General features: G+C 27.0%; 1 protein-coding gene across 3 annotated transcripts in view; it reads left to right on the top strand.

Moving 5' to 3' along the window:
* LOC136078297 (uncharacterized) overlaps positions 1-12,500 on the top strand; it is a 105,557-nt gene that overhangs the window by 10,350 nt on the left and 82,707 nt on the right. Inside the window, exon 3 of one of the 3 annotated variants that reach the window (XM_065793778.1) lies at positions 9,839-9,898. The exons of the other annotated variants lie outside the window; for them this stretch is intronic. The gene's annotated coding sequence lies outside the window, so the exon portion shown is untranslated. The remainder of the gene's footprint in view (positions 1-9,838; positions 9,899-12,500) is intronic. 3 annotated transcript variants of the gene reach the window in all.

Raw genomic sequence — 12,500 nt, forward strand, 5'->3', positions numbered from 1 at the left:
TTTAGATGAATTTGATGCTGTTTTAGCTGCAATTGATAAAGATTTGTGGGAGACTAATCCTAATTTTAGTTCAACTGTTGAGTTAGCTGTTGGAAATATTCTTTACGCAAATGAAGAGCGTGTATTTTTTTCTTTATATTGCGAAAAAAGATGTTTATCACAAGGTGGTTTAACTCGTCACCTCAATGCCAAGCACAAGGGCAAGCTTATTGATAAACAGTTTAGTAAAGAGAAAAAAATAGCAGAGCTTATTCTTCCTTCTAATTGCTTTCAAAATTACTTAATTCAGAGTGCAGAAAAGCTTGCCATAGATTAATGCTACCCTACTAAAATAAGAACTGAATTTAAAAATTTTAAATAGACATGTATAGAGGAGGTCAATACAGCTTATTCTTTAATAAAAAGTATTATTGAATCATTTGATGGAAATGCTGAAAACTTTTACCCAGCTTTCTACAAAATATTTTTTGAAGCACCAAGTCCTTTTAAAAATCTTAGACAAAACTGCACTCTTCTTTTAAGTTTTGAAGTTGCTAATCTTGTCTTGGCTCATCTGACTGGCGCCTCCTTTAATAATGATGTTTTAACATTTAAACATGAATCTTATCAGTTCACTGAAAAAGAAAAATCTATTATCGCTAATCTTAGTGGTTATGTTTTTGGTACCTTTTATCGTAGAATTAGATTTAGTTCTAACATGTCTAGTTTGTATCATAAACAGTGTTTATCAGTTTTGCTTGCTGGTAAATGTACAGGAGAAACGATTTCTTTGCCAGAGCATAAACATGTTAATTTGCATAATAGGGTTGGTTTATAGAAAGTAAGTAAAGAGGTTATTTGTATCTTTACTACTGCAGAGTACCATTTTATTTCAATGGCAAAAAAGTCATCTCATACTATCAATTGCAAAGAAATAGTCGATACGTTAATTAAAGACTCTATTGTGCTTGTTATCTTTTAAAAAATTATACATAGTTCAACTAATAAAGTTCAAAAAGAAATAGCACTTAATTTATTGAAAGATCTTCTAACTCTGTATATACGTGTTCGTACATTTTCCTATGTGAAAGATAAGTTGCAAGCTTTCAAGATTTCTAAAAGTCAAACTAAATCAAATGCATGAAGAACAGCAATTAAAAAAAAAGTCTTAACTTTGGAACAAGGACATTAAAGACTTGGATTAAAGAATCTATACCAAAAAATATTTTAAAAATAGCGTACTACATTTTTAAAAAAGAAAATAAGTCGAAATCTATATATGTTAAATTTTAAGTGAAAAATATTAACAATTAAAGACATCAAAAAATATTATCTTATGTTTAATATAGTTTTTACTTGGTTTAAATTTTTTTTAACACGATTTAATACTATCACTCGTATTATCTGTATAGCTAATTAGATTTCCAGTTACAGGAAGAAATACTTTCTGATTTCTTATCATGTTATCATTGTAACCAAAGTCATTAACAGATGGATTATCTTTTCGTAATCCAAGTGATCGTTGGCGTCCAAAATAATTTTCAATTGGATCCTGACAAAAGCGTTCAGTTAAAACATATTTTAATTTTTAATGTAATTTTAATAATCACGTAAGCGACGACGACTTGGAAGGACAAGAAAACCTGTTCCTGATTTCTCATTGTAACGTATATCATCATACATTGCAGCAGACTTTGATGCCAGTGAAAGGCAGTATTGAATTATTATAGGATGATATCTTACATTAGTTGGAGACCTCAAATATTTTTACTGCTCCTCCCAAAATAGCTTGATAAAAGGTGAGATTTTGTTTTGATCTGCATTTGACATAATTGATATTAAATCATCACATAAACTTGAACTGATAGTCAGGGCAGATTTTGAAATTGAATTTTGTAAATCAATGATTTTTTCTTTCAACTCCTTATTTTCAATTCTATAGTTTTGAATTGTTAACTTTAAGAGATCTGGAGAAGTCAATGATATTGGTTCATTAAGTTTAGCAGGCTTTTTCGCTACACTGTGCTTTCTTTTGGATGATTTGGAAGACTTAGAAATAAAATTTTTCTCATTTATAATACAGTTATCACAACATTTCAGTTTGCTCAAAACTGAACATGTACTTGATCTGAAATACTCAGTTTGATAAGTATTATGAAAGTTAAATTCTGTTTGATTATATATTTTAGGGACACAATGTTTGATGGCAGACTTTTTGCTTCATCGAGTGAGACTCCTAGACAAATACTATAACTTGAAATAACTTTGATCAAGTTTGACAAAGTGATATTTTTCATTGAACTGTCATAACTTTTATTAACTTCATGCATTGATGGTAAACGCCAGGCATAAATGCGAAGTAAAAATGTTAAAGAAGCATCAATAAATATGTCTGTTTTTGTAATTTCATGAATTTCATTTTTTTCAAAAATATGAACGTGAGAAATATTATTATTTATATTCCAACCAGAAGGAAGATTAAGTTGTATTATACGCTTAGTAAATCCTTCCATTTATTTTTGGTATTGATCCAGGAATAAGTGTAGTTTATAAATCATCTAAAATTATGAAAATGTACCTGAATTTTCTTGTTTCCAGTATAGGTACCAACACAAGTAAACTTTATATAAAATATAAAGTTTATTAGGCTCTATTAGCTAACATTTCAAATAAATATATTTTGAAGATACGTATTGTATCTGAAGTCATCCATCTAATTATACAGTCAATGAAATGCTTCCATATATTATAATTATATGGCATATACAAACCAATATCTTGAAGCAGCAGATCTGTTGAATATATAAAATATTGCAATTTACTCACGACGAAGAAGTTGATCCTTTGTGTAATGACGTTCACAAATATAAAGATTTCTTTTTTCGATTTGAGCTTTCAATCCTTTGTCAATCACTCTGTCATGTATAATTACACTAATTAACTTCTGTCTCCAGTTTGCGCTATATTCGTCATCTTTTGTTGGAATACGAAATATAGACAATCCAACATGATTTCTTGATACTGAACAACCAAATATAGCGCAATTGGCTCCTGGCATTTTCAATATTTATCACAGAGTAAATAAAATTAAATAGCAGCTAAGTACTATGTTTACAATTTTATGCACTCTAAAGTAGTCTGAGCACAAGTATTGAAAGGAACTTAAGTGTTATGAGAAAACGGCCCGCGTTTCCAGACTATTTAAATACTATGACTATGATCTAATTCAAATTTCCATCTTCCAGGTTTTAAAATTGTAAACTTAGCACGTCATACTAATAAGCCCGGAGATGGAGTTTTATTTTACGTAAACGAAAGAATGAGGTTTATTAATAGGCTTGACATGAGTTTTTCTGATGCCGACAAAGAGGTTCTAACAATTGAAATTTTAGCCAGAAAATCCCAAAATATACTTTTAAGTTGTTGCTAACGACCACCAGCTGGGGACATTAACAATTTTAATTCATTTATCAATACAAAAATAATAAATAAAAGTACTAATGAAAAGAAATTAGGCTACATAATAGGTGACATTAACTTAAATGCGTTTGAATATTACGCAAATTCCGGAATTAAAAAGTTTTACAACGATGTGTTTGAAAATGGTGCAATTCCATTGATAAACAAACCAACTAGAATAACTTTAACATCAGCTTCATTAATAGATAACGTAACAGCGACAGATATATTTAATGCATCTCTTAAAAGAGGTATAATTAAAAATGACATCTCAGATCATTTTCCAATTTTTTTCTCAATAAATGTTGATACTGAATTAGCGCCCAAACTAAAACAAAATTCCTGTAAACGCTGTTTTAATGCAGAAAATGTTACGTCACTCAAAGAACAATTATCGTTGCTTCACTTGAACGATATTAATATTTCCTTTAACGCAAATTTTAAAAAAGGTATAATTAAAAATGACATCTCAGATCATTTTCCAATTTATATGGAACAGTGCTTTTTATTACTTAGAAGATCTAGATCTCAAATATAGTCTTGCAGATTTTCGATTTGTTTTGTAAGATTTATTTCTTCTGCTGCAATGAGTTCATTTGTTTCCTTTAGGTATTGTAGTTAAAAAGATCAACAAAAACGAGAGCTGCATGATTTAGGATTAATCCAGATGTTTGAACCCCCTATTTATAATTTCAAAGGAACTATTGCAGTTTGAAATACTGACCGTTCATTCTGCACCCCAGTAGTAGAATCAGTATCATCAAACCTTTGATTATAAATACTTTGTGAAGATGCACCATCCATGCCACAATTCAAATTAAGTACTCCATGTGTAACTGTTTCATCTAAATTATAATAATGTAAAGAAGTCTGATGACCTCTTTACATTATTATAATGGAAAATAGACTTCTAGAACAGGATTGAGTATTTTTATTGTGGCATCATCATTAGAAATATTACTATCCAAGGTTTAAGAGCTCCTCTAACATCTTATTTTACATTACAGTTTTCCTGCTCCACCAAAACTGCTCCAGACACAAGGTGTCTCACCTGCCCTGTTAAATATATATATATATATTTATATATATATATATATATATATATATATATATATATATATATATATATATATATATATATATATATATATATTATATATATATATATATATATATATATATATATATATATATATATATATATATATATATATATATATATATATATATATATATATATATATATATATATGTATATATATATTAAAACGTATGTTTTTAATTAGTGGCTTTTAAAAACAAAAATAATAATTCTAAACAAGAAACTACCATGAAACTTTCCTCCTCTTTGTTCTTAATAAACACTCTATCCATTCTTTTTTTGGTCGTCCAGTTTTTAAAGCTGAGTCAAGTTTAGTATTTTGATTCTGAAACAACTCACCCTCTAACCAGGGCATTTATTGTTTATTTAAACTAATAAAATTACGATTATGCTTTGAATATTTAACTCTAAATTTATAAATAAAAAGTCTAATTTTTTCTGAGAGTTCTACATCAGACAGTTCGTCATTGGTTCGCAATTTATTTTTTGCTTTAGTTTCTAAAACGGCTTGCAAATTTGCATGATTAATACCAACTTCTTGAATTATTTTTATAAGTTCTAATCTTTTCATGTTTAATCAACAACAAAGAAAATACACCTGTATAATCTTCTAGATGCACTCTTTGCGATAAAATATTTTACAGAAAACACCTCTATGTTTAAATACAGTTAACATTTGTTTAAAGTAAAAGGTATGCACAAAGTTCACTTTCTGTTAAAAAAATAATAGTAAAAAAGTTTTGGCTACTTTTTCTCAATTTGGACTCATTAGTGCACCAGTACGAAAGTTACGTGGTTGATGAATTGACGCGTAATTTGTCAATTCAAATTGAAAATTATGCTCGTCATATTTACACCAGGTCTCAATAAGACAGGTTATTTTAAAATCGTGATTTAATTCATGCATTAGAAGTTTAAAATCTTCAAAGTTTATGTTTAAGCTTCGAATTTAAATATTTAAGATTAAAAATGTATTTTATTTTATTGAAAATAGAAATTCGATTCAGAAATTGAATAGTATTTGCTTTCTAACAATTTTTGGTTAAAATAATTAGTGACATCATTATCACAAAGTGTGACTTTTTCATCACAAAGTTTAAAAAATCACCCGTTTTAAAATATAAAATTAAGATTGGGGAAAAATTGGTTATAAAACAAAAAATAAATGAATACTTATATAGATTCAGTGGAAACAGCATCTCGTTTCTTCGCAGTCCAATCACGAATGACTAGTTTGTCGTACGATATGACCGCAAATTTACCGGATTTCCTTTCTCTTTTCATTCGTTCTCTTAAACTTTTCCTTATTTCTGTAGTCTTAGCACTAAAATCTTCATTTATAAAGATGTTTTTTCCTTTGAGTTTACACGATATTTTAAGTATTTCAGTTTTGTCTTTATAATTTAATAACTTTGGACTATCGGTCTGTGTTTATTGACATCTCTCGGTCCAGATCAATGTGCTCTTTTAACTTTTAGAATTTTAATGTCAAGACATTCCTCAAATATTTTATGCACCTTACATTCAAACTCTACCCATGATTTATTTTCGCTTTCTTTTATCCGCTCAATTCTGAAGTTGTTCCTACGTTAACAATCTTCCATCACCCTTAGTTTGTTCCTGATTTTTATTATTTCACTTTTATGTTTAACTTCAATGTTAATTTTTTTCGTTTTCTGTTTCACCGTTTCAAACTTTGACGAAATTATTTCATCTTGCGCAGAAACAGATTTCTTAATCTCAGTGAATTCGGTTTCTAAAAATACTACCTTTATACCTGTCGCGTTCAAATCATTTGCAATATCGTTAGTTTTTGTTATGTTTTTAATTGTATCTTTTCCAAGTTTATCCAGTCTCTCCGTTAAAATTTTCATGTTTGCAGAAGTAGTAATGGCAAAGTTTTTCTCTTGGTCTTTTAAAAGTTGCTCTGTTTTCTCCAAAATAATTTTGCTTTGATTTTCTTGCATACCAGCTACCATTTTCTCAATATTTTTGATTGATAATAATTTATCCATTATTTTATTATCTAAAGTGTATATATATATTTCTTTAAAGTATACTTTTTTTACTTTTTTTTTTTTTAGTTCAAAATAACCACGCTTTAGAAACACGTCCATTCACTTCCGTGTTCAAGAAAGAAAAAATTAATTTAAAAAATTAATATTAACAACACTGACGTATTCTGTAAAAAACAAATCTAGGAAGAATTTAATACATATTTTATAAATATTGGTTCTAATCTTGCTAATAAGTTAAACATCTGATTCATTTAAAAACTACCTAAAACCCGCAAATAACGCTATCATGTATCATAATGAATTCAACTACAAAGAATTCGAAAAAGCCTTTTCCTCTTTAAAAAAAAAGAAAGCACAAGGGTTTGATGAAATAACTAGCGATTTAGTTATCTTCAATAAAATCAGTCTAAGCAGACCTCTGATCCATATACTTAAGCTCTCAATAACATCAGGGATTTTCCCTGATGTACTTAAATTAGCAAAAGTAATTCCTATTTTTAAATAAAATGAACATTCAGACATAACCAATTATAGACCTATGTCAGTACTTTTTGTATTTTCAAAACTTTTTGAATGAGTAATTTATAAAAGAATCTATAACCACTTCACTAAAAAATAAATAATTTTACCCAAACCAGTTTGGATTTCAAAAAAACCTTTCAACAGAGCATGCAACCATTGAATTAGTTAATCAAATAACTGATGGTTTTAAACAAAACATTTACTCTGGGAGTATTTATTGACTTATCAAAAGCTTTTGACACAGTTGATCATTGCATCCTATTAGATAAACTAAAGCACTATGGTATAGTTGATAAAATTTACAATTGGATTAAAAGTTATTTTACCAATAGAAAGCAATACGTGTGTAATATATAATATAGAGTTTTAAACGTTTTATGTGGAGTACTCAAGGATATATCCTTAGCCCACTTCTATTTTTAATTTATATAAATAGTTTTTGCAATGTATCTTTAAAACTTAATTAAGTCATGTTTGCTGATAATACAAATCTATTTCTTACTGACAATGATATCAAGAAATTTAACTTAGATATGAATATTGAAATAAATTAAGTAAATAATTGGTTTAGGCCTAACAAACTCTCGCTTTACACAGAGAAAACAAACTATATATTATTCCATAAAAAAACACAAAAAGAAAATCTTCCTCTTAAGTTGCCTGACCTTATCTTAAATGATAACTTAATTAAAAACAAAGCCAGTATTAGATTCTTAGGAGTTTTTGTTAATTAGAATTTTTCTTGGTTTCCTCAAATAAGATATATTCAATCTAAAATCACTAATATAATTGGTATGATGTATCGAGTTTGCTCATATATCAATAAACAAAGTCTCAAACTAATATATATTAGATTAATTCATTGCTTCATCAGCTATGCAAACATAACATGGGCGAGTACGCAACCATCAAAACTTAAAAGAATTTATAGTCTACAAAAACATGCTAGCAGAATCATTTACTCTAAAAATAAGCGTGAACACGCCAAACCTATAATGAAAGATATGAAAATGATGGATGTTTATGAAATAAATATCTATCAGCATTTAATTTTTATGTATCGATTCAATAATAATCTCTCTCCTACAAACTTTAATAACAATTTTGAAGTAAACATAAATAAAAACTATTATCTAATTGCAAATATAAGTAACTCATATAAACTGCCTCAAAACTTATATAAATATGTTGAATATAGAATTGCATATCGAGGACCAAATATATGGAATAGTTATGAAAAAGGATTCAAATGTATGGCAAAGTCATTAAGTTTATTTAAGTTTCTAATAAAAAAGGAAATTTTTAAAAATTGAGAATTGTTTGTGCTTAAAAGGATCACTAAGTAATTTTGATTATTTTAGTATTTATTTTATTTGATCTTTTCTTAAATTACTGATTAGCGCAGCAGTTTTATGCCCATTAGGGTTTTTTAATTTAATATCTATATTCTATTGAAAATGTATAAAGGAGCTCTATGAAAAAATTGCGATGACGTATTGTTATTTTCATCTTCTTTTAGCCCCTGTCTGTTTAACTCTTTGTTTTATAAAGATCATTGTAAAAATAAAAAGTTTTTATTTTTTATTGTACATACAAAAACGGCGCTTGTTGATTATTTATTATTAAACATGTTTATTATTTATTGTTAAACAGCAAAATAAGTGTAAATAAAAAAAAAAAAGGGACAGCAAAAAACGCAACAAAACTAAGAAATATACCACGCAAATCAAAAATACAGGAGTACATACATATTGCATTTTTTTTTCTTTTGCTTTGTTTGCGAAATTGCTTTTATTCTCTTCTTTTAAATTCATTTTTTTTTCAACTTTTTAATTAAACAATAATAATACAAAGTTAAGAAACGATATGTCCTTTTCTTCCTTATCTTTTTGTTTCGCTTTTTAATAATTTTTTTTTTACTTTATAGTGGTACTAATTAACTGTTCATTAAAACATTACTTTTTCATTTTCTTCTTTACTTTTTGATTTATATATTAATATACTTTTTGATATTATATAATAAAACTTCAAAATTGCCTTCAGCGATGCCACTGCATTGATAATACAGTTGTATATTCAAACTTTATATTCTTTTATACTTTAGTTGTATATTCAAGCTCCCCCCTAATAGCGTGACGTAAATTGCAAACGACCCCGAATCTCTTATTTTGCATAAAAACATTTTAACTTTGTAACAGATAGTTTAAAAAAAATAGTTTACTAATTAATCTAATTTGTTGGCTTTACACAACAACCTTTAGATTTTGATTTCAGCTTTATTGCTTATTATATTTTTCATATAAATTTGTTTTTTAAGTTGTTATAGAAAATATATATCATTATTTTTTTATATTTTTACATATGAAACTCTATATTTTTTTTTCACCACTAACTCTATATTTAGTTTTACATTTATAACTCTATATTTGTTCCATATACTCTAAGCTTTATTTTGATAAATAATTAGTCAATAATATGAAAAAAAATTTAGCGATAAATTTATTTAGAGATAAACATTTTTTTGTAAAAAAAAAATTGGGGTCCAACTTTTCGAAGCGTTTTTATATCAGTCACACCTTAAAAATTGCATAACTTTTGAAATACTTGACCTACAGATATGATTTTAATATTTTTAGAATATCCAAGATTAGAATGGTAAGTTTAAAATTTTCTCACATTCCTAAATTTTTTTTTTTTTAATATTTTGCCATTTAAAAATATTACAATAACCAATTATATTTTACAATTTTTACATTAGTAACGACAGGACTTCTAGAAGATCATGTGGATCTTGTCATGAAGCCCTTTACAATAAATGGTTAGTTTTTGATAAAAATACAATGTCTTTAGTGAAATAATAATACATCTTTATGCAGAAACAAGTAAAAACCAAAATAAAATTTTAAGTCAAGATTAAAAAATAAATAAAATATACAAAATAGAACAACAACAACGAACAAACAAACAAACAAAAAAACAAAACAAAAAATCAATTAAAAACAAATCAAAATATTTTCAATTAAAAGTATAACTTTTTTAAGTTTTTGTTTGAATGAAGCAAAAGTCAGTTGGGTAGAAAAATCAAAATTTGGTTAGACTGTTTTGTTCCAGAGATAAGGACCTCGATAAGAAACAAAATACTGGTCTTTGCTTTTATGGCAAAAAAGGGGCAGTAAGATTGTTATTAATTCGAAGATTATATTTGTTTTCAGGTTTTATACAATAAAGATTTTGTAATACGTTTAGCAACAAATTTTCTCTACATTTAAACATGAGATATGAAATATTAAAGACATTTTGTTGATATCCATTTAAAATATTTATTTCTTTAAAAAGTTGTTTCGCATGAAAAAAACCGATTTTTAAAATTTATTGCGCGAGCTGCGTGTTTCTGATGAAGCTAAAGATATTTTAGCTTTGTTCTATGAGTGCTTCTCCATTTAATGTTCGCGTAGTTTATATGACAATGTATAAATGAATAATATAACTGTGTTAACTGGTGTTTACATAATATATTTCCGATGCATATAGCAATTTTATTCGAAGTATTATCAATATGATTTCTCCAAGATAGATTCTCATCAATAAATACTCCAAGAAACTTAGTAACTTTTTCTCTTTTTATTATTATATTATCAAATAAAAGGTCTGGCATGATATGAGGCAGTTTCTGTTTTTTTGAAGGTGGATAAAAAAGTATCCATTTAGTTTTTTCTATATTTCGAGACCATCTATTTTGCTTAAACCAAACAGATACTTTTTTAAGTTCATTTGTCATATTAGTAAAAAGCATATTAATATCTTTATGGGACAAAAACAAGTTAGTGTAATCTGCAAAATTTATTGTTGTTAAGTTTGATGATTTATGAAGATCATTTATGTATATTAAAAAAATAATTGGACCAAATATGGATCCTTGTGGAATACCACATGTTATATTCATTAATAGATGAGATATAGAATCTTTATTGTAAACAAACTGTTTACGGTTAGTAAGATAACTTTCAAACCATAACAGGGTTTTATCTTTAATACCATATGATACTAGTTTTTTAAAAGAATTTGATGATTGACAGTATCAAATGCCTTAGACAAATCAATAAACACTTCTAGTGTAAAACAAGAGTCTTTAAAAGAGTCAGTTATATTGCGCGTTAGTTGAAGAATGGCATGCTCGGTTGAATTATTTTTTTTTAAACCAAATTGGTTTTCGTATAGAATTTTATTTTCAACAAGATAAGAGTAGATTCGGTTGTTCATTATTCTTTCTAAAATTTTTGAAAAAACTTGAAGAACTGAAGTAGGGCGATAACTTGTTGTATTTGTACGATCCCCTGTCTTAAAGATTGGAGTTACTTTTGCTATTTTTAGTTTATCTGGAAAAGACCCTTGTGCACTGGATGCTCTGAAGATTTTATAAAGAATATCTTTTATAACATCGTAAGAATCAATCACAATATTTGTCTTAATATCATCAAACCCAGTAGCTTTATTACAATTTAATGATTTAAAAGCAACCTCAAATTCATTAAAAGTTAACTCAGTAAAATTTAGATTAGAGCTTATGGATGTTTTGAACTCATCAACAGACTTATCTTTAATAAATGAAATATTATCGCTTAATTTTGTCCCGAATATGGTGAAAAGCTTATTAAATTCAAATGCAATATCATTTGAGTCATTTATTAATTTGTTATCAGTTTGTATAAAATTTGGGAGTAAATTTTTATTTGGTTTAAGTTTTCCAGACACCTCCTTTATGATTTTCCAGACGCGTTTTGAGTTGTGCTTATATTTATCAAGCAAGTTTGAATAGTAATTTTTTTTTGCATTTTTGCGAAGCTTTTCAAATAAGTTTGCATAAGTTTACAATTTTGTTTATGTTTTTCAGATTTCGATATTGGGTATTTAACATAAAGCTTCTGCTTAAGTTTTGACGATTTTCTGAGACCTTTAGTAATCCAAGGAGATGACATTTTTTTATCGCTTAAAACTATTTCAATTAAAAGTGAAAAGTTTTATAAAAATTGTCGTAGATTATGTTGATATTATCATTAAAGTTAATATAACCCCAATCTATAAGTGATAATTGTTTTCTGAAAGAATTTATACTATTATTATTGATAAGCCGTTGAATATTTCTTTTACCTTTTTTTCACATTCAGCCCAGCTTTCATTGTCATTTTCAGGGACACCATCAATTCTTAGATTATAACGCCTTGACCTGGGTCAAGGCATATTAATCTAAGGATATCAGAATCTGAGGATTGCTATCCTCAATATCTCTAAATTTGTTATTTATTTTTATAAATTCATGGTTATTATTTTGTATTTTAATGTTTGTCAGATTTATTTTTGCGAGACAATCAATGGCGGGTTTTATTTTTTATTGAAAAGATCTTCATGAAAGTTTAAACTTA

Source organism: Hydra vulgaris, chromosome 03 (assembly GCF_038396675.1).
Source record: "Hydra vulgaris chromosome 03, alternate assembly HydraT2T_AEP".
NCBI lineage: Eukaryota > Metazoa > Cnidaria > Hydrozoa > Anthoathecata > Hydridae > Hydra > Hydra vulgaris.